This window comes from Pan paniscus, chromosome X (assembly GCF_029289425.2).
Source record: "Pan paniscus chromosome X, NHGRI_mPanPan1-v2.0_pri, whole genome shotgun sequence".
Classification (NCBI taxonomy): domain Eukaryota; kingdom Metazoa; phylum Chordata; class Mammalia; order Primates; family Hominidae; genus Pan; species Pan paniscus.
Genome location: NC_073272.2, coordinates 120,463,637 through 120,485,150, shown reverse-complemented (window position 1 = coordinate 120,485,150; position 21,514 = coordinate 120,463,637). Strand labels below are relative to the sequence as shown.

At 38.4% G+C, this 21,514-nt stretch overlaps 1 long non-coding RNA gene across 1 annotated transcript in view; it reads left to right on the top strand.

The window, feature by feature from the left end:
- The window catches only part of LOC117977545 (uncharacterized), a 33,454-nt gene extending 14,450 nt beyond the window's left edge, over positions 1–19,004 (top strand). The window contains exons 2-5 of the long non-coding RNA XR_004668731.3: positions 1,771–1,925; positions 10,063–10,193; positions 11,445–11,575; positions 12,982–19,004. This is a non-coding gene — a long non-coding RNA (uncharacterized LOC117977545). The remainder of the gene's footprint in view (positions 1–1,770; positions 1,926–10,062; positions 10,194–11,444; positions 11,576–12,981) is intronic.
- The last annotated feature ends 2,510 nt before the right edge of the window (positions 19,005–21,514 follow it).

Here is a 21,514-nt window from a genome sequence, read left to right as displayed (position 1 = left end):
CAATATTCTCAAAAATTATATAAGTCTGTATGCTTAAAATATTTCATGACTTCAAAAAAGTTTAAAGAGGAATTATGTGAGTAGAAGGTAAGATAAGTTCACATAAATATTCCAAAAACAGTAAAGGAGAAAACCCACATTTCGCTGCTAATAAGTAGTAATTCAAATGTTAATAACACTCCAGTTGAGTGTTTACTACATGTCAAAACTATCTTGAGCTCTTTACATGCATTAGCTCATGCATTCCTCACAACAGTCACATGGTAGGCATGGCAGATAGACAGAACAATAATGCAACCCTTCCTTTCCCCAAAAAGATGTTCACATTTGTATCTCGGAACGTGTAAATATGTTACTTTGCATGGCAAAAGGGCCATGTACAAACGTGATTAAAGTTACAGACCTTAAAATAGGGAAATTATTCTGAATTATCTGAATGGGCCCAATCTAATCATATGAGCCCTTAGAGAACCTTTCCAGGCTAGAGTGAGAGAGAGAGACAGACACAGAGTGACGTGATGGAAGAAGCAGCAAGAGAGATTCAAAGAGTGAGAGGGATTCAATCCATTGTTGCTGAATTTGAAGATGAAGGACGGGGCCATGAACCAAGAAATGAAGTTGGCCTCTGCAAGCTGGGAAGATCCCAGTGGACAGCCAATGAGGAAATGGAGACCTCAGGCCTACAATCACAGAAAACTGATTTCTGCCAACAATCTGAATGAACAAGGAAACAGATTCTCCTGTAGAGAGTCCAAAAAGGCATGCAGCCCTGCCAATAACCTGCTTTTAGTCCAGTAAGGACCTTGTCAGACTTTTAACCTATATAAGATAATAAATTTATATTCTTTTAAACCACTAAGCTTATGGTAATTTGTTACAGCAGATAAAAAACTAACACAGTAGGTCAATATTATCACTACCATTTACAGACCAAAAAGCAAGCAATTCATTTCAGAAATATTAAGTAATATGTCTAAGGTCACACAAATACTAAGCAGCAGAACAGAAAATTAAAAAGAAATGTTCCTCAAAGTAAAGCTCATGCTTTTTTTTAATCACAACGTTATACTGTTCATCTCAAGAAATGATAAGATCCCAAGGATGTGACTTTTAAAAATAAAAGAAACAAAAATTATGTTGACCCAGTGCCTCATCACATATGGTACTGACACTCATGTCAATAAATTTAAGCAGACAACTTTTATGGCCTAAAAAATGCTTGACTACAACAGCAGAGTTGACTTTCAGAATATTTATATGTGAGCAAATATATATTTGTAAACCTTTTTCTCTCCCCTTCTTTTCCCTCATCCCTCCCCCTCCAATATCCCACCAACCTAAAATATTGTTATACAGCAAACAGCCAAGGAGAGCCAAGACGTTCCTCAAAAATAAGTTTGGGAGACTTGTTCCTCTCTTTAAAACTTCAAAACTTCATACAGCCACAGTAATTAAGACGGGATAAGAAAACAGACCAATGGAATGAAACAGAGACTCCAGAAACAGATTTATGCATATATGAAAACTGGATAGGTGACAGAGCTTGCCATTGATAATCATAGGAGAACGAGTAGACTATTTTAGAAATGGTTCTGGAATAATTGACTATTTATATGGAGGAAAAAATGAAATTGGATCACCATGTCACTCCATACAAAATCAATAGCAGATCAATTAAATAAGACTCCATTTTATTTGTGAATATTCTCAACTTAATGACAGTATAGTTATTTGCTAAGTGCAATAAGAAACTGTTTTCTTTTGTAACAGGACACAACTGGAGAAACTAGTTATTTCACCAAGGCTTTGACTGGAATGGCTTCTTTAAAGAATCAAAGTTGACTTGTAGAGCCAATAAAAGCCCCTTGGGAAATGTGGCCTCATACCTTGTCTACGCCATCTCTGTACAAGATTCCCGACTTGTGGTAAGTAAAGAATGTCAACTTTCTAACAGGTCCAGGAGCCCCAAGCTATATTGGAACCTCAAGAGGAGAGGAGAGGAATTTAGCCAACTCGTAGGTATTTGAGGGTACGAACCCATAGCTGGGCTCAGCTTTATAAAAGTCTTATCTAAGATTCCTTATGGAATAGAGTTCCATCGAAGCCAATTTTTAAAGCCTATGTGAAAAATCATTATTCTTGCTGTACTTTATGCAAATAATCAGGCCAAGTACAATAAGACTAAAGTTTATGTTGTAAACAACTCAATTATATCATGATTTGTTTTTAATAAACATGGGGACTGGAGAGAGAAAAATTACGGTTCAAAAGAAAAACTATAGTATACCTGTTGTTAGCTGTTCTCAAAGTTTTTTTCTGCAGTTTGGACTAAATCCTTGAGGGCTACAAGTCCCCAAACTAATATTTTCAAATCTTTACTTTTAAAACTAAGAATTGCACCCCTTACCCTAGTACTCAATATTTACCTTATAGTATGCTGTTCTCTTAAATGTGGTACTAAAACTATAGATGACAATACTAACACCTTTGCCATGCAAACCTTGGAACCCCAACCAGGCCTGCATGAGTATGCTCAGACAGTTGCAAAGTGGTTCCACTCCTCTCACCTTGGGGTCAACACCTACCCCCACTATCCCCCTGATCAGCAGGAAGAAGTTAGAGCGGTCTTCACACTTTTTCCATCTTCATTAGCCAACACTTTAAGATTAAGGTGTTATAAAATCCAAAGGGAAGGATTGAAGCAACCATTGCAAAATTATAACTGAAGACAGTGAAACAGATCTAGTCTAACCAATGCCATCTTCTAACCTCCAAACTGTCCTTGTTCATTCCTCGGCAAAGGCTGAACTAACTTTGGGAGGAACTTAGTTTATAGTACAAAACAAAGACAATAACAGCCCTTTCCCAAAACAAACCTCCTTCTTGCCTGGTGACTAAACTGCCTTTGTAGGACTAACAAATTAGCCACAGGATTAAAAATTATGGTTTAGGAGTCATGCAGCTGGAGGCCACAAGATTCTGACCCTCCCTAAACTGCTCCCAAGATCCGTGTTTGAGATATTTTGCAGACCCTGCATTCGATCGATCAGCTGGCACCACCCAGATCGATAAACTGACTCATCTGATCTTGTGGCTTCCACACAGGAACTGACTTAGTCCAAAAGGACAGCTTCAATTCCCTATTATTTCATCTTTGACCCAACCAATCAGCACTCTTGACTGACTGGCCTTCCCCCACCCACCAAATTATCCTTAAAAACTCTGATCCCCAAATGCTTGGGGAGACTGATTTGAGTAATAATAAAACTCCGGTCTCCCCCCAGCCAAAAAAAAATACTCCATTTGAAAGTCCAAACCTACAAATAAACAAGGGAAAGTATCCTTTTTGACTTCAGGTTAGGGAAAACATTTTAAGCATATCGGAAAAGCACTAAAGAAAATGATTGATAAGTTTAATCCATCAAATTTGAGAATGTCTGTTTATCAGAAGACACCATGAAGAAAATTAAAAGGCAACCTACAAACTTATAGAAGATAACTGAAAATCATATAACAAAGAATCAATATTGGGGGTATATAATGAACTCATACAAATCAATAAGGAAAAGACAAATTGTTCAACAGAAAAAAATGTTCCAATAATATGAATGGGTATTTTTTTAAAGAGGAATTATAAATGACCTATAAAACATGAAAAGCTGCTCAATCTCATTTGCAATCAGAGAAACACAAAATTAAAAACATAACAATAAGAATTTTACTACTGCCAAATTGGTAATAAATTAAAAGTCTATTAATGTGAAGTATTGGTGAAGATGTGGAGCAAAAACTTTTATAGTCTGCTGACAAATTGGTAGGACCACTTTGGAAAAGTTGAGTATGTTTATTCTCTATGATCTTGTGGTTCCAAACATATATATACACCCTAGAAAAATTCTTGAACATGTACAAGAGACATACACGAATGTTTCATTCTTTCTGTCTCTCCAAATCCCTAGCATCAATAGTAGTGTCAATAGTAGCACTTGTAATTGCAAAACCTGGGAACAAACCAAATATTCCCCAACAAGACAACGGTTAAATTATAATATATTCATACAATGAAATACACTGCTGAAAATGAATTAAATACAGCTACATGCATTAACATAAAAATATCTCAGAAATATGTTAAGGGAATAAAGGAAGTCATGGTATCATTTCATCCATAGAAATGTAAAAACATAAAACTAAACAAGATTTTGGATAAAGATATATACACATAATTTTTAAAACTGAAAATAGCAAGAGAATGAGGAACACAAAATTTAGCATAGTGCTTTCCTCTTGTTGGAGGTGATAATGAGTGAGGGGGTGCTGCAGGGCTTGCAAATGCACGAATAATACTCTGTTTCTTAAGCTAGAGATGGGTACTCACCTATTATTCTTTTGCCAATATGATATAGTTCACTATAAACATTTTATACATCAGTGTAGAAAATATATATTGTGAGGAGTGGTTTTCAAGCTGTGTTTCTCTGAGCTGCCTAAATAACCACTGTAAGAGAGAGTAATTGGGGTGGCCAGAGCAGTAGGAGTGTTAAGGAGGTAAGACTCTGGGCTCTCCCACTTCAATTTCACTCAGAGCAGCTGCATCCATCTGAATATAGAGGAGGTTGGAAAAGAACTTCAAGCAGGATTATTCTGCAGAAAGAAGGGTACACACTGAAATACAAGGTCCCCTTGTACAGTTAGGTATTTGTTTATATAGCATTAGCTATTTGGCAGAGGGCCAAATATATCAAAAACTCAAGTATCAGCAGCCATTGCCCAGTGATGACAAATTCAAACTTAAGGTAAAATAGTTGTGAAATGATATTACAGGTCGAGGTGAGAAAACTGGTACATATTTACTTGCAACCTTTCAGGAACCCATCAACAACGAAATGGATAAAGAGGGGTGGCTTTTCTCTAAGCTTCTATCCTTGGTTCCTTCTTCCAACCAGCTGTAAGTTTCATAAGGATTTCCAACATCATAAAGTGGTCTGTCTCATTCTTTTTCCCCCTACCTCAGCTGTTCACTCTCTCTCTCATTCATTCTCTCCAATAAAATGTTCCATGTGACTATAAATTTTTTCTTTTATAAAATATGTCAGCAAATGTGAAAAATTTTCAACTTCTCATTATTTCAGTCTCTCCAAATCCTTAACATCAATCATATGATATTACTGCAAAAATATTCTAATCTAGCTATATGATTCAGCAATTCCAGTATATAAATGCATACCATCAAAAATGTTTCTATGGCTTTTATTTTTTCTTTTCAATATAGCATTTTCAACCTGGTGCAACATCCCCATTTTGTCTTTTTGTCTGGCAGAGGTCACTTTTGACAGTGCCTTTGTGTTTCAGCAGAAATGGATAATCTGCTTCATAAGGGTAGTTTTATGCTCTGACTTACCCTTTAATTACTTTTTAATAATATATTTGGTATATTTTTGCATGGCAGTTCATCACTTTCTTTGCAAAGTTTCTTTGTAAGTGAGAATGAAAACATTTATTCTGAATAGTATTGAATGAAGCTATTACAGTGAAGGTATATCCTCACTTCACAATAGGCATAGGTTATGAAAAGGTGGGTACAGATGAAATTTCCGTAAATCCAGCCTTATCTTTCCATAAACAAATATGTTCATTTCTAATATGCTTTCTATTCATATTTGAGTGATTATCACTGATTGATTATTCGCCCTTTAACTCATTATTTTATTTAGTTCTCTCCTCCAAGTTGTTAATATTCTATAAATATACATCAAATGCACCAAGAGAATGTAATATTTAAAGAACCAGAAGGAGAAGTTTTGGGATATGGGAAGGCATTTTGTAATGCAACTAATCACCTTCCTAATTTGTTGAGGCTTTTAACTTTGAACTTTCATTTACAGATAAATACTCTTATAAATGAATACCTATATAAAGGATTCTGTATAAAAAAGGATTTCTAAGTCCTAATGGATGATCTTGTACTCAGTAAAGGAGTTACTCTATGCACTGCATCACAAACTAGTGTACCAACACCGACGGGAGATATAGCAGTGTTCTATAGAATTTGGCACACATCCTGGCACATCTTCCTAGGATTTTAATATTACTCAAAGACCAGGAAAATACTAGAAGTTAACTAAATAATTAAATGCAGTATTTTCCATTAAAACAGACATTCTGCAACAGAAAGTTATATTCATATGTTGAAGTAACATACAAGAATTCCAAAAATTGTCTTGCTTTAGAAGGTACTTAGAATGTTGCTCCCTCACCCTCACAGTTACAAAGTTAACTCTTCTCTGCCATTAGGGGTAATTTGCCAGAAAAGTTTGAGAGGCCAGATCTACAGCATTTCTGATAGGAAGGTATCCAGTCTCTATTTGAAAATTGCATAGCATATGTGGGCTTTCACCTCAAAAACATAAAGGATTCCACCGTTCAAAAAGCCTTTAAGGGCAGGCTGGCCACCTTACCTGCCTCCATCTTATTCCTTCAGGTACTAACATGCCTCTGTTCCCCGTCTTCTTCCCCCATTCAAGGTTAGTTTCTTCTTCCACAGTTAAAGGCTACATATTATTGAACAATAAGAAAAGCAGCCTTAGCAACCTCAATGATGAAGCTCTTCTCATGCCCGCTGTTTTTCCCTCTGCCTGACTCCCTCTCTGGAATGGGGGTAGGTAAGAAGAGATCAGAGCTGAGGCGACCTGGTCAAACTCCTGCCTCTGGGGCTGGAGAAGGTAGGGTCCATGCGCTCCCTGGGATTCCAGTGCAGTACACTTCAGTTCCCACTGTGCCCTGCGAGCCAAATCATGGAGGACGCTGAAGGATTCGACCATAGCAAAGAACTGTATAGTGACGGTAGAAGGGGAGAATCATTTAGAAATCAGCAAAGATGGCCGGGCGCGGTGGCTGACGCCTGTAATCCCAGCACTTTGGGAGGCTGAGTCAGGTGGATCACGAGGTCAGGAGATGGAGACCATCCTGGCTAACATGGTGAAATCCCGTCTCTACCGAAAATACAAAAAAATTAGCCGGGCGTGGTGGCACGCCTCTGTAGCCCCAGCTACTCGGGAGGCTCAGGCAGGAGAATGGCGTGAACCCGGGAGGCGAAGCTTGCAGTGAGCCGAGATCGCGCCACTGCTCCCCAGCCTGGGCGACAGAGCGAGACTCCATCCAAAAAAAAAAAAAAAGAAAGAAAGAAAGGAAAAAAAATTAAGAAAGAAATCAGCAAAGATCTAGTGAATAACTTTTGGGGGACGTTCAGGTAAACAACTTAGGTGAAAAAGACGATACACCAGTCCATTTATGTGACAAATGTGAATTATCAATTAAAATCTATGGACGGATGATTACATGTAAGCATGTTTTTTGCTAGGTCTGTGCTATTTTACATGGAAAAGGAAGAGATAAGATGTGTCCAGGCTGTAGCAATCCTGTGAAGCAAATTGAGAAACATACACAAGGTTTTATCTTCATGTGTAGCACACTTCAAGGGTTCAAGAGGGACCTAGAGGCTCATATCAACTACTGTCATATGAGAGTGTAAAACCCTGTTGCTTGTGCCTGACTAGAAAATGTTCATCCTCCATGATACCCCATCACGAATTGAAATCCCTAACCATTTTATGATGCGGCCAGACAAGCACCATATGAGCCAATATTCCCCCAAAGCAGCACATTATGATACCTACTTTCTTTGCAGCATTTGCCACATGAGCTACATCATTAGCCCCAAGGATATTCATGCTCCTGCAGCAGAATTGTTCACGGCTTTACCTCCATCTCCTTCAGTAAGTCAAGGAACCTTTGTATTTCAAGAAAACATGGCAATTTCATAACTGTTCCTATTCAAAAGCACTCCAATTCAGGTGCTTGAGAATCACACCTACTTCCTCCACATTTGCTCACCATCATCCTGAATATCAAGGTCAACGAGTAGTATTGAGTTCTTATAATACTCTACCTCCATAGCTACATTCTGTACCATAGCACCTCTTCTGCTACCAACAAGCCATGCAATGCCACATCTTCCTTAGGCTGCAGGTACTCCTCACTTGGTTCATAGCTAAGCTTCAAGTCCAGCAATGACCTCTACTCTACCACTCTCTTCACGGACATAGTATTGTCCAGATGCCACCTCATATAAGATATCTTCTTCCAGGACCTGCCTCACAACAACATGTAAAAACACACCCTTCTCACCATTATAATCATAACTCTTTACCCAAGTTCACTGAATATCAAGGAACTCCGAGTCCTCCATTTATACAACCAGGGGAAATGATTCATGACATGTGGCCTGTACCTGGACGGCCACCCCTTCCTCTATGAATGCAGAATCTACCTTCTCAAACCCTACTTCTTGGGACACATCATCCGGGTCAGACAAGATACAGACCATATTACCAATGATAATACTATTTTGAGCAGGCTATATGATAAGAGGAAAAAGTAAATATTGTCAACCTTCTAATCATGCTTTTGACTGAGGAAGGCAAAGCATCTCTTACAGAGGTGCCCGTAAAACACATGTCTTATCTGTTAAAATAGTTTTAAACTGTGATCTTGGGAATGATTGCGAGTATTTTACTATAGTGTAGATAAATGGTTTAGTTGAACATAGCTGTATTTTATCAACTTTGTTACCCTAGTGTGGTAAATTGACCCAAAACTGACCATTTGCAATATTATTTTCTTAAAAATATGTGTGTTCTGCTTCAAAAATATTGTTTCTGTTAAACTCAATGTTTAGTTTTTATTGTGATATATTTTGTTAACCTGGGTAAAAGGAGTAAATTTCATTATTGGTGGTTAAAACAGCAATATGAGCTTTATACACAAATCTCAGTGTAATTTAGAATGTCCTTGTTTCTAGGGCCAAGTTGTTCTTTCTCAATGTAGCTAGGCTCTGTGGTCCAAATCATCTGTAGGCTGAGCACTACCGTGGATTTTAGAACCCATACAAATGAGGGCGGGCACAGTGGCTCACACTTGTAATTCCAGCACTTTGGGAGGCCGAGGCAGATGGATCACCTGTGGTCAGGAGATCGAGACCACCCTGGCCAAAATGGTGAAACCCCGTCTCTACTAAAAATACAAAAATGAGCTGGGCATGTTGGTGCATGCCTGTAATCCCAGCCACTCAGGAGGCTGAGGCAGGAGAATCACTTGAACCAGGGAGGCGGAGGTTGCAGTGAGTCAAGATCATGCCACTGCACTCCAGCCTGGGCCACAGAGCGAGACTCCATCTCAAACAAACAAACAAACAAAACAAAACAAAACAAAAAAGAACCCATACAAATGAGAAGCATTTAAGCAGCTCTAGCCCAAACCTTTCAAACCCAGCATCAAATTCTTCTTGCTACTCCAACTCTGACCTTATGCCCTAGTTATAATGGGACACCTCTACTTTCTTGAGAGTCAGTGTTCACCTCATACTCTGGATACAGTTACTAAGGCAACGCCTTTTCTTCTTCCTATGCATGAATCTCTATCCAGGAAATTTATTAGGCAGTATTACCCCTCTAGGACTGTGACCTTGACTTGTCTTTGCCAGTATAAGGGTAAATAAAATTCTAAAAATTAACTTAAAATTCTTCCTGGTATAAAAAAGTGAAGAGAACTTGCTCTGTTTTCTTTTAGTATTTCCTTCAGAAAACTTGAGATTATAAATGTTAGCTCTGTCTCTTTGAAATGTATATAAATTTTTTTCAAAGCTAATAAACCTCTTGACAGTTTTGCAGCCAAGTGTGCCAATTCTTAGGTGTCATTCTTAGGTGCCAAGGAGCACTTCGAACACCAAAGTGAACACCAAAAAGAATGATGCCCTATCTCCCTGCCTGTGGGATCAGCTCCAAAATGTAACTTCTTACTTGTCAAAAACATATGAGAAATGTTATTTTTCCTTTCAATAAATACAGTGAACATGTATGAAATGAATTAACATATACATAAAACATAGAAGATTGAGAGTGTTTTTGTCTTCGCAGTTGTTTTAATGCATTGCCTATGAGGCATATGGTTTAGTGCTTATTCAATGACAAAACTATTTCATTCTTTCCTATGTTTTATATACAGGTTGTATTGGGTTGGCAGGAGATTTTGTGTTTAATTATTTCCCCAACAATTTAACAATGAGGATAGGATCTTTCTGGCAATTTCTGAATTGGGTAGATCATCTGAAAGACTTGTGGTCACACAACAGTCAGGTAAGAGACCCTGAATTATAGAAAAGTCTCCTTTCTAGCTCTTCACTTTTTGGAATACTACCTGAGCCATCCACTCCAAATTCAAGATTTTATTATTGAGTGAGGGTGGGTGATACCAGAGCTAAAAATCCCATCAGGATCACTATTATCTTTGATGGTAGAAAAATATGGGAAGCCAGAAATGTTGCCTGCAGGTGTTTCTTTTAAATCTCTTAAATTCGAATACCTTTTTGTCACATTTGGAATGAGCATACATGTAAGAATCTAGTTTTACAGTTTCTTTAATTTGGACAAATTATAGTTGGCCTTCCATATCTGTGGGTTCTGTATACAGAAATTCAACCAACCACAGATCAAAAATGTAGTGAAGCCTATGATGGTTGTGTCTGTGCTGAACATTTACAGACTTTTTTTCTTGTTATTCCCTAAACAATACAGTATAACAGCTGTTCATACACCATTTACATTGTATTAGGTATTAGTAATCTAGAGATGATTTAAAGTATACAGGAGGATGTGTATGGGTTATATGAAAATATGATACCATTTTATAGAAGGCACTTAGGTACTCAAGGATTTTGGTACTTTGGGGGATCCTGGAGCCAATCCCCCATGTATATAAAGGAATGACTGTAACGTATCTGGGTGGGTCTTATCTTAAAAATCTCTCACTTCAGCCATAAGAATTACTGGTATTTATGAGATGACTGCCATTCTAAGGGGAAAATTTTAAAAATGATTTAAGAACAAGAAGGAAAGATTGAGGAAAATGGAAGAGGAAATACAAGAATTAAAGCGACTTTCTCTTTCACATAAACCTCTTCCTTTCTCTGCTGTCCCAACTGTCTCTGATCCCCGTGCACTTCTCTCTTTCCCTGCATCAAATTGACTCCTGGCAAGAAGGAGGCACTGATCTTTTAGATAGTTGCTTGGGTTCCCCTGAGCTGTGGTAGCAGCCACCACTCTTATTGAAAAGGCTCAAGCCCTTACATTGGGTCACTAGATTTATTTGAGTATTCTACATATGATGATAATTATACATACATAAAACAGCCTTTGTTGGTATGCCATCAGAGTGACTATGAACAAGCATTGTTATCCAATTCTAATACCATGCCTGGGAGATGCAATTTCCTAGACCTTTGTACTCTTTTGCCAGATCTTAGTCAAACATATCACGACCGTAAAATGATCATAGAGGCAAATGCTAGGCCCCAATCTGATGATCTTATACTCCTTTTCAAAATGCAGATTTCATAGTGTTTACTGATGGACCATGTACTTGGGATAAATTGGCCAACTGAAGGTTTCTTATGCTGTGGTGTCTGATCATGAGCTCTTGGAAGCTTATGTTTTGTCTGGAATTAAGTTGGCACAAGTAGGTAAGTTAATAGCCGTCACTAGTGCTAAAATTCTTGGTCTGGACTTAGAGTGAATATATATGCCAGTGATAAATATATGTTTGGTGTATATTATGCAACAGGGCAAATTTGGAAAAATAGATTATTGACTTCAACGGGAACTACAATGTCTCATGGATAATCAAGAGATGATTTGTTAGAAGCCTTACAACTACCTGTTCAGATATCAGTAATCCACTATAGAATTCACACAGAATAGAATTATGAAATTTATGAAGGCAATGATTTTGCCAACAGCTGCAAAAGTCGTTGTTAAAACATGTCAGACTTCAAACTTAGAAGCCCCACTTTTAATACAAAGAACCTGTATTTATTTTCAGAAAAATAAGATTCATGAAGGGAAACAGACAAATATTGAAAAGGAGTTAAAAGAAATTCAACTGGACTATAGGAATTATCCATAAAATAATTCCTATACCACAGTATTTGCTTGATTCATTTTTGTTGCATTATCAAACAAAATGATTTAGGTAACAGAGGGATGTTAAAGACACTAGACTCTAGCCAGGTGTGGTGGCTCACACCTGAAATCCCAGCTACTCTGGATGATAGCTTGAGTCCAGGAGTTCATAGCCTACAGTGAGCTATTATCATGCCACTGCACTCCTATCTGGGCAACAGAGAAATACTCTATCTCTTAAATAAATACATGAAGAGACACTAGACTCTTACTACATCAATCAAAAAGACGAAATTATTCAAAACATATTAAAAAGACTTGTTATTTGTGAGCAGAATACTTTACAGGCCACTTCCAAGTACCACAGAAAAATTTCCTCAATCAACTTTACCAGAAAACTGATGGCACTTAGATTTCATGGAATTAGTGTCTATAGAGGGAATTCAATTTCATAGAATTAATGCCTAAAGAAGAGATTTTGTCTGGTTATGGTGTATATGACATCTGAATGGCCTAAAGTCTTTCCCTCTTCAAACGCTTATGCTCAAGTAGTGGTAAAGGTCCTCTTAATGCACATAACCCCACTTTTGGGCTCTCAGAGCTTATTCAGTCAGACAGAGGAAATAATTTTATGTGCACTGTTGTCCAGGAATTATGCAGATATTTGCAGATTACTATAAGCTATCATCATACTCCAAGTAGAATAGATGATTCAAACAGTAACAAACTCACTGGCTATGATTCAACAATCCACTATGTTAAAATGGCCTGGATATTTACCAATGGCTTTGTTAAAATTGGCTTTGTTAAAAATTAGAGTGACTCTTGCAATTAATAATGTTATCTCTCTCTTTGAACTTATGTTCGGCAAGCCTGTGAATTTAGGTCTGAAACCACTTACTCTGCTTGCTTTAACAATTCTTTCATAATCATGTTCAATAGCTAAAAGGGCTTCTCTCTTTTCTAGACATCTTGAGACATAAAGTGAAAAGGACCTAGAAGGAACTACTGGAAGAAATATCACCCCTATTAAGCTGGGCAATTTTGTTTAAATACGAGTGTTCTGGAGGAAACATGCATTGTCACCAGGCTGGGTGGGACCCTTTCAAGTGCCACGATCACTCATATGGGTATCAGAGTGAAAGAAAAACCAGATGGTTTCATGCTTTCCATGTGAAGCCAGCTCCTCAGGAGGACTAGACTGCAGTTTCCACAAAAGATTTGAAGTTTAATTTCCTAGAGTGACTAATATTGGTAATGAACTCAACTGAAAGGAGGTATTCTAAGGAATGTATTATTCTGACTACCTTGCTGTCCTAGTTGCAATAGTGTTTTGTTCAATTACTATAAGAATCACATTTTATTAGAAAATAAACATGTTATTTGTTACACCACTTTTTCTTTCTGTACTCCCAATAATGGTTCCTACAGTCACATTTCCTCTCTCCTCTGAATTGTATTCCCAGTACAGAAATGCTGGGCCTGCATTTATGAATCCAACAGTCTGATTATTGGCCAAATAAACACAAGACCATGTTCATTACTATGTTTTAATATCAAAGTAAAAGTAACTACTATGCATCCAGAAACCAAAGCCCTAAATTTCACACAAAAAATTTGTTAACTGGTTTGATTGGAAGAGTATAGAAAAGAAATGCATCTAATTAAGTGTCTGGCATTTATGGATAGAGACCTCAGAAGACAGCTCTAATGTCAATCGATTAACTTGAGAATAGAAGTTTTCTCCAGTCCTACTATGGATAGATAAACAAAGGTGGATATGCCTGTTATCTATGGATATTTAGTTAACTGTTATAATAATATAACTACTGGTTTGGACCGAGGTAAGAAATGGCCCAAAAGTTGGCTTTGTCCTCCAGACTTAAAACTATTAGAGCCATGTACACTAAACACTGGAAATTCAATCTGTGCCCTTCAACGGGTACTTCATAATAAGACTTTGATACTATATAATGGCCACGAGTGTCTTTGCATTTTGCATCTGGGAGAAATTATTTGGGAAGATGGGATAATTACCAAAGGGCCTAGTTTATCCTATAAATGCAATATTACTCCTGTGACTGCTGAGAACTCAGAGGAAATTCATTGGGCCTTACAAGAAAAACTCAGTTAAAAAACATATATTATCAGGCTCCAGAGTTAAGCTATTAACTCGGCTAGGATAGGGATTTCTTTCTTTTTTGTTTGTTTGTTTGTTTTCTGAAGATGGAGTCTCGCTCAGTAGCCCAGGCTGGAGTGCAGTGGTGCGATCTCAGCTCACTGCAACCTCCGCCTCCTGGGTTCAAGTGATTCTCCTGCCTCGGCCTCCTGAGTAGCTGGAATTATAGGCGTGTTCCACCACGCCAGGTTAATTTTTGTATTTTTAGTAGAGACAGGGTTTCACCATGTTGGTCAGGCTGGTCTCAAACTCCTGACCTCATGATCCGCTGGCCTCAGCCTCCCAAAGTGCTGGGATTACAGGCGTGAGCCACTGTGCCTGGCCAGATTTCATTTTCTAAAACTACAAAATAATACTCAAGTAGTTAATCATTTGAAAGCAGAAACAAAGACATGACAACAGTTTATAAAATTAATGTATCATGAGGATAATTTTTGTGTATGGCTAATCAAATATCTGCTTTAACCATTCACAACTGGTATATTTAAAGATTCACCCAAGAAAAATGTTGTACTAATTTTTGATTCATCCCATTATAATTCTGATAATTGCTTTATTTTGTATTTTACCATGGACTTGCTGGATATAAATATCTAAAGACTGCTGCAAACTGCCCAGAGAAAGGTTAAAATGTCAGAGTAAACAATTGGAAAACTGTAGTTTTAGTAGAAAATAGTAACAAGGAAAATTGTAAGGGTAAATACAAATCTAAAAATGAATTTTAATTTAAAATTTTCCTCAGTGCAAAAAGGAAAGAACTATTCCCCCTCCCTTTTCTTTCAGCATTTCCTTCAGAAAATGGAATTATAAATAAACTTCTTGCCAGTTTTGCATCCTAGGAATGTCATTCTTTTTTTTTCTTTTATTATCATACTTTAAGTTTTAGGGTACATGTGCACATTGTGCAGGTTAGTTACATATGTATACATGTGCCACGCTGGTGCGCTGCACCCACTAACTCGTCATCTAGCATTAGGTATATCTCCCAATGCTATCCCTCCCCCCTCCCCCCACCCCACAACAGTCCCCAGAGTGTGATGTTCCCCTTCCTGTGTCCATGTGATCTCATTGTTCAATTCCCACCTATGAGTGAGAATATGCGGTGTTTGGGTTTTTGTTCTTGCGATAGTTTACTGAGAATGATGATTTCCAATTTCATCCATGTCCCTACAAAGGACATGAACTCATCATTTTTTATGGCTGCATAGTATTCCATGGTGTATATGTGCCACATTTTCTTAATCCAGTCTATCATTGTTGGACATTTGGGTTGGTTCCAAGTCTTTGCTATTGTGAATAGTGCCGCAATAAACATACGTGTGCATGTGTCTTTATAGCAGCATGATTTATAGTCCTTTGGGCATATACCCAGTAATGGGATGGCTGGGTCAAATGGTATTTGTAGTTCTAGATCCCTGAGGAATCACCACACTGACTTCCACAATGGTTGAACTAGTTTACAGTCCCACCAACAGTGTAAAAGTGTTCCTATTTCTCCACATCCTCTCCAGCATCTGCTGTTTCCTGACTTTTTAATGATTGCCATTCTAACTGGTGTGAGATGGTATCTCATTGTGGTTTTGATTTGCATTTCTCTGATGGCCAGTGATCATGAGCATTTTTTCATGTGTTTTTTGGCTGTATAAATGTCTTCTTTTGAGAAGTGTCTGTTCACGTCCTTTGCCCAGTTTTTGATGGGGTTGTCATTCTTAATGGCCAAGGAGCCACTTCTTTTAAAAGTGAACACTAAAACAGGTGGTGCTCTCTTTCCCTGTGGAAATTTAGCTCCAAGATATAACCTCCTGCTTATCAAAAATATATGAGAGATTGTATTTTTCCTTTGGATAAATACAATTAACATGTATATAATAGATTAACATATACATAAAACAAAAGGGCAAGAGTTCTTTTTTGTCTTTGTAATCTCTTTAGGGTATTGCCTGTGATGTGCATCATGGTCTGGTTTAATGCTTATTCATTATATTTCATTCTGTTCTACATTCTGTGAAGATATTTTACTGGATTGGCAAGAGATTTTGTTTAGTCATTTTCCCCCACCACCAGCCATGTACCTCAGGACAAAAGTTTTTCCCTAGTCCTCTAGCCCAGTGGCTAAAATCCTGAAACACAGTGATCTGCTGATTTCACTTGTTGCAGGCTGCTCAATAGCTGCCTAGATTTTCTAGCTAATTTAATCAAACTCTACTTCAGTGACACTAATGAGGTTAAGTGAAACCCTTAGTTTCATCTGGAAAACATACTGATACCCTCAGCATGCTAAAAGCACATCGATATGCTCTAGGATGAATTCACACTTCAGTTCCCACCAGTTGAACTGTATGCTTAAGAAGAGATAAGCCCCATTTACCCATAAATAATTCAAATCAGCATTGCTTTCTTTTTAAAATTAATTTTATTGGAGTATAATTCTCAGACTAAAATGCACCCACTTAAGTGTAAAGTTAAATAAGTCTTGACAAATGTGGATACTAGCGTATCTACCACAATCAAGACATAGAATATTTCTATACAACAAAAAGTTCCCTGTAGCAGCTTTGTAGTCATTCCCTAACTCATCACTGGCCTCAGACAACCACTGGTACTATAGATCAGTTTTGCTTGTTCCAGTAGTTCATCTTAATGGAATCATACAATATGTATTGTTTGGCGTCTGGTTTCTTTTGTTCAATGTGTTTTGAAATCAACCCATGTTGTTGCATGTAGTAGTTTGCTGCATCAGTAGTTTACTCCTTTTATTATGAAGTAATATTCCATTGCATTAATGTACTACATTTTTTGTTCTTTTAAATGTTGATAGCTATTTTTATTGACTTCCAGTTTGGGACAATAATAAATAAAGCTATTAAGAGCATTCATGTGTAAGTTATTTTGTGACCATATGTTTCCTTTTATTTGGAATGTATAAGGAGATAGAAGTCCAAAATTCTGGGTAATATAAAAGTATATTGACCTTTGTAAAAAACAAAAACTACCAAGATGGCTGACTGTACCATGTTACACACTCACCAACAATATATGAGTTCCAGTAGTTCCGCATCTTCCTCAAAACCTGAGATTATCAGTCTTTTTTAGTTTTAGTCATTCCAGTGGGTATAGACTGGTATCTCATTGTGTTTTTTATTTGCATCCTTCTGTTGACTAATGATGTTAAGCATCTTTTAAAGTGCTTAATGGCTATTCATATCTCCTTTCGTGAGGTGTCTGTTTAAATCTTTTTCCCATTAATATTGTATTGCTTGTCTTCTTACTAAGATATAATAGTCATTTATATATTATGGATAAAAGCCCTTTATCAGATGTATGTATTGCAAATATTTTCTCTCTGCCTGTGAACTGCCTTCTAATTTTCCTTTTGAAGAGCAGAATTTGTCGTTTTTTATGTTTAGTGCGAGGCTGTAAAGATTTTCTCCTGGCCGGGCACGGAGGCTCACTCCTGTAATCCCAGCACTTTGGGAAGCTGGGACGGGTGGATCACGACGTCAGGAGACCGAGACCATCCTGGCTAACACGGTGAAACCCCGTCTCTACTAAAAAAATACAAAAAAATTAGCCGGGCATGGTGGTGGGCTCCTTTAGTCCCAGCTACTCGGGGAGCTGAGGCAGGAGAATGGCATGAACCCCGGAGGCAGAGCTTGCAGTGAGCTGAGATCGCGCCACTGCACTCCAGCCTGGGCGACAGAGTGAGACTCCATCTCAAAAAAAAAAAAAAAAAAATTTATCCTATGGATTATTTTAGAAATTTTTATAATTTTAGTTGTGTTTAATTCTACAATCAATTTAAAGTAAACATTGTGTATGATGTGAGGTAATGGTCAGTGTCCATTTTTTCCCATATGGTTATCTATTTTTTCTAGTACCATTTGCTGAAAGGCTATCCTTTCTCCAGGAATTACTTTGGCAGTTTTGTCAAAAATAAATTGAACATATGAACATATATGTGCATGTTTTTTTAAACTCTATTATTGGGAAAGTCCTAGTGCTGTGCTGGGCTCAGAGCCAGTGGATTTGGGGGCACGTGACATAGTGAGACACCAGCCAGGGCACCCAAGGGAGTGCTTGCACCACGCCTCCCCCAAAACCAGGAAGCACAGCTCACAGCTCTGGTAAAGACTCCCTCTTTCTGCTTGAGGAGAGGAGAGGGAAGAGCAAAGAGGACTTCATCTTGCAACTTGGATATCAGCTCAGCTACAGTAGGACAGGGCACCAGGCAGAGTCCTGAGGCCCCCATTTCAGGCCCTAGCACCTGGGCAACATTTCTAGACACACCCTGGGCCTGAAGGGAACCCATTGCCTTGAAGGGAAGAACCCAGTCCTGGCAACATTCATTACTTGCTGACTAAAGAGCCCTTGGGCGCTGAATAATCAGCAGCAATACCCAGGCCGTGGGCCGTGGGCCGTGGGTGAGACTCTGAGACACGCTGGCTTCAGGTGTGACCCAGCATATTCCCAGCTATGGTGGGTATGGGCAGAGACTCCTGCTTGAGTAAAGGAGAGGGAAGAGTAAAGGGGACTTTGTGTTGCAGCTTAGGTACCAGCTCAGCTGCAGTGGGATACAGAACCAAGTGGAATCTTGGGGTCCCTGATTCCAGGCCTTGACTCTTAGATGGCATTTCTGGACCTTCCCTAGGCCAGAGGGGAGATCACTGCCCTGATGAGAGAGTCCAAGGCCTAGAAGCATTCACCATAAGCTGACTGAAGAGCCCTTGCTCCTTGAATGAGCATTGCCAGGAGCTAGGCAGTACTCACCACAAGCCTGGGGCAATGGTAGCCATGGGAAAGAGTTGTCTGCTTGTGAAAGGGGAAGATAAAAGTGGGAAGAAACTTGTCTTGTAGCTTGGTTGCCAGTGCAGCAGCAGTAGAATAGAGAACCAGGTAGATTCCTAAGGCTTCTGACTCCAGGCCCTGGCTCCTGGACAGCATTTCTGGATCCACCCAGACCTGGGGGAACTCGCCACCTTAAAGGGAAAGAGACAGGCTTGAGTGGCTTGGCCACTTGCCTACTGTAGAGCCCTAGATCCTTCAGCAAATATAGGGAGTAGCCAGGCAGTACAGACTGTGGGTCTTGCACAAGACCCAGTACTGTGCTGGCTTCAGGTCCATAGTCCCAGTGGTGGTGGCCACAGGGGTGCTTGTGTCACCCCATCCACAGCTCCAGGCAGTGCAGCACAGAGAGAGAAAATCTTGGAGAAATAAGGGAAGAGAACAAGAGTCTCTGGCTGGTAACCCAGAGAATTCTTCCAAATCTTATCCAAGACCACAAAGGTGGGTACATCTGTGAGTCTACAAGAGCCACAGCATTGCTGAGCTTGAGATAGCTCCCAATACAGATCCAGCTGCAGAGACCAGAAATGTATCTTACAACCACCAAAGTCCATTTCAGTACCTGGAAAGTCTTCCTAAGAAAGATAGGTACAAACAAGCCTAGACTTGTCTTGAAGATTAAAATCAATACGTAAATCTTCAGTGCCCAAACACTAACAAACATCCACATGTATCAAGACCATCCAGGAAAACATGACCTTACAAAATGAACAAAATAAGTCACCAGAGACCAATCATGGAGAGACAGAGATGCATAACATTTCAGACAGATAATTTGAAATAGCCGTTTTGAGGAAACTCAAAGAAATTCAAGATAATACAGAGTAGTAATTGAGGAACCTATCAGTTAAATTTAACAAACAGACTGAAAAAATTTAAAAGAATCAAACAAATTCTCGAGTTGAGAAATGCAACTGACATACTGAAGAATGCATCAGAGTCACAAAAACAGAACTCATCAAGAAGAAGAAAGAATTAGTGGGCTTGAAGACAAGCTATTTGAAAATACATTCAGAGGAGACAAAGAAAAAAGAATAAAAAAGAATGAAGCACACCTGCAAGATCCAGAAAATAGATTGAAAACAGCAACTCTAAGAGTTATTGGACATAAAGAGGAGGTAGAGAGAAAGATAGGGGTAGAAAGTTTATTCAAAGGGATAATAACAGTGAAGTTCCCAAACCTAGAGTAAGACATCAATATTCAAGTACAAGAATGTTATGGAACACCAAGCAGATTCAGCCCAAAGAAGACTACCTAAAGATATTTAATAATTAGGGCCAGACGCAGGGGCTCACGCCTTAATCTCAGCATTTGGGAGGCTGAGGTGGGCAGATCACCTGAGGTCGGGACCAGCCTGACCAACATGGAGAAACCCCGTCTCTACTAAAAAGAAGAAAAAAAAAAATTAGCCCGGCATTGTGGCGCATGCCTGTAATCCCAGCTAATCTGGAGGCTGAGGCAGGAGAGTCACTTGAACTCGAGAGGCATTAAACAGAGCTATAGTAACAAAAACAGCATGGTAGTGGCACAAAAATAGACACATAGACCAATGGAACAGAATAGAGAACCTAGAAACAAATCCACACACCTACACTGAACTCATTTTCAACAAAGGTGCCAAGAACATACATTGGGGAGAAGACAGTCCCTTCAATAAATGGTGCTGAGAAAACTGGGTATCCATATGCAGAAGGATGAAACTAGACCTTTGTTTCTTGCCATATACAAAAATAAATCAAAATGGATTAAAAACATAAATCTAAGACCTTAATTTACAAAACTAATAAAAGAAAACATGGCAGAAAGGTTCAGAACATTAGACTGGGCAAAGATTTGTTGAGTAGAGTAGTACCCCAAAAGCACAGGCAACCAAAGCAAAAATAGATAAATGGGATCACAAATATTTGCAAGCTATCCAGGGCACAAGGGATGAATAATCAGAATATATAAGAAGCTCAAACAACTCTATAGAAAAAAAATCTAAAAATCTAATTTTCAAATGGGCAAAAGATTTGAATAGACATTTCTCAAAAGAAGACATACAAATGGCAAACAGGCATATGAAAAGGTGCTCAACATCATTGATCATCAGAGAAATGCAAATCAAAACTATGATGAGATATCATCTCATCCCAGTTAAAATGGCTTTTATCCAAAAGACAGGCAATAACAAATTCTGGTGAGAATCTGGAGAAAAGGGAACCCTCCTACATTCTTGGTGAGAATGTAAATTAGTACAACCACTGTGGAGAACAGTTTCTTCAAAAACTAAAAATAGATCTACCATATAATCCAGTAATCCCACTGCTAAGTATGTACCCAAAAGAAATGAAGTCAGTACATCTAAGTGATATCTGCACTTCCATGTCTATCACAGCACTATTCACAATTGCCAAGATTTGGAAGCAACCTAAGTGCCCATCAACAGATGAATGGATAAAGAAAATGTGATATGTATATAGATACACACACACACAC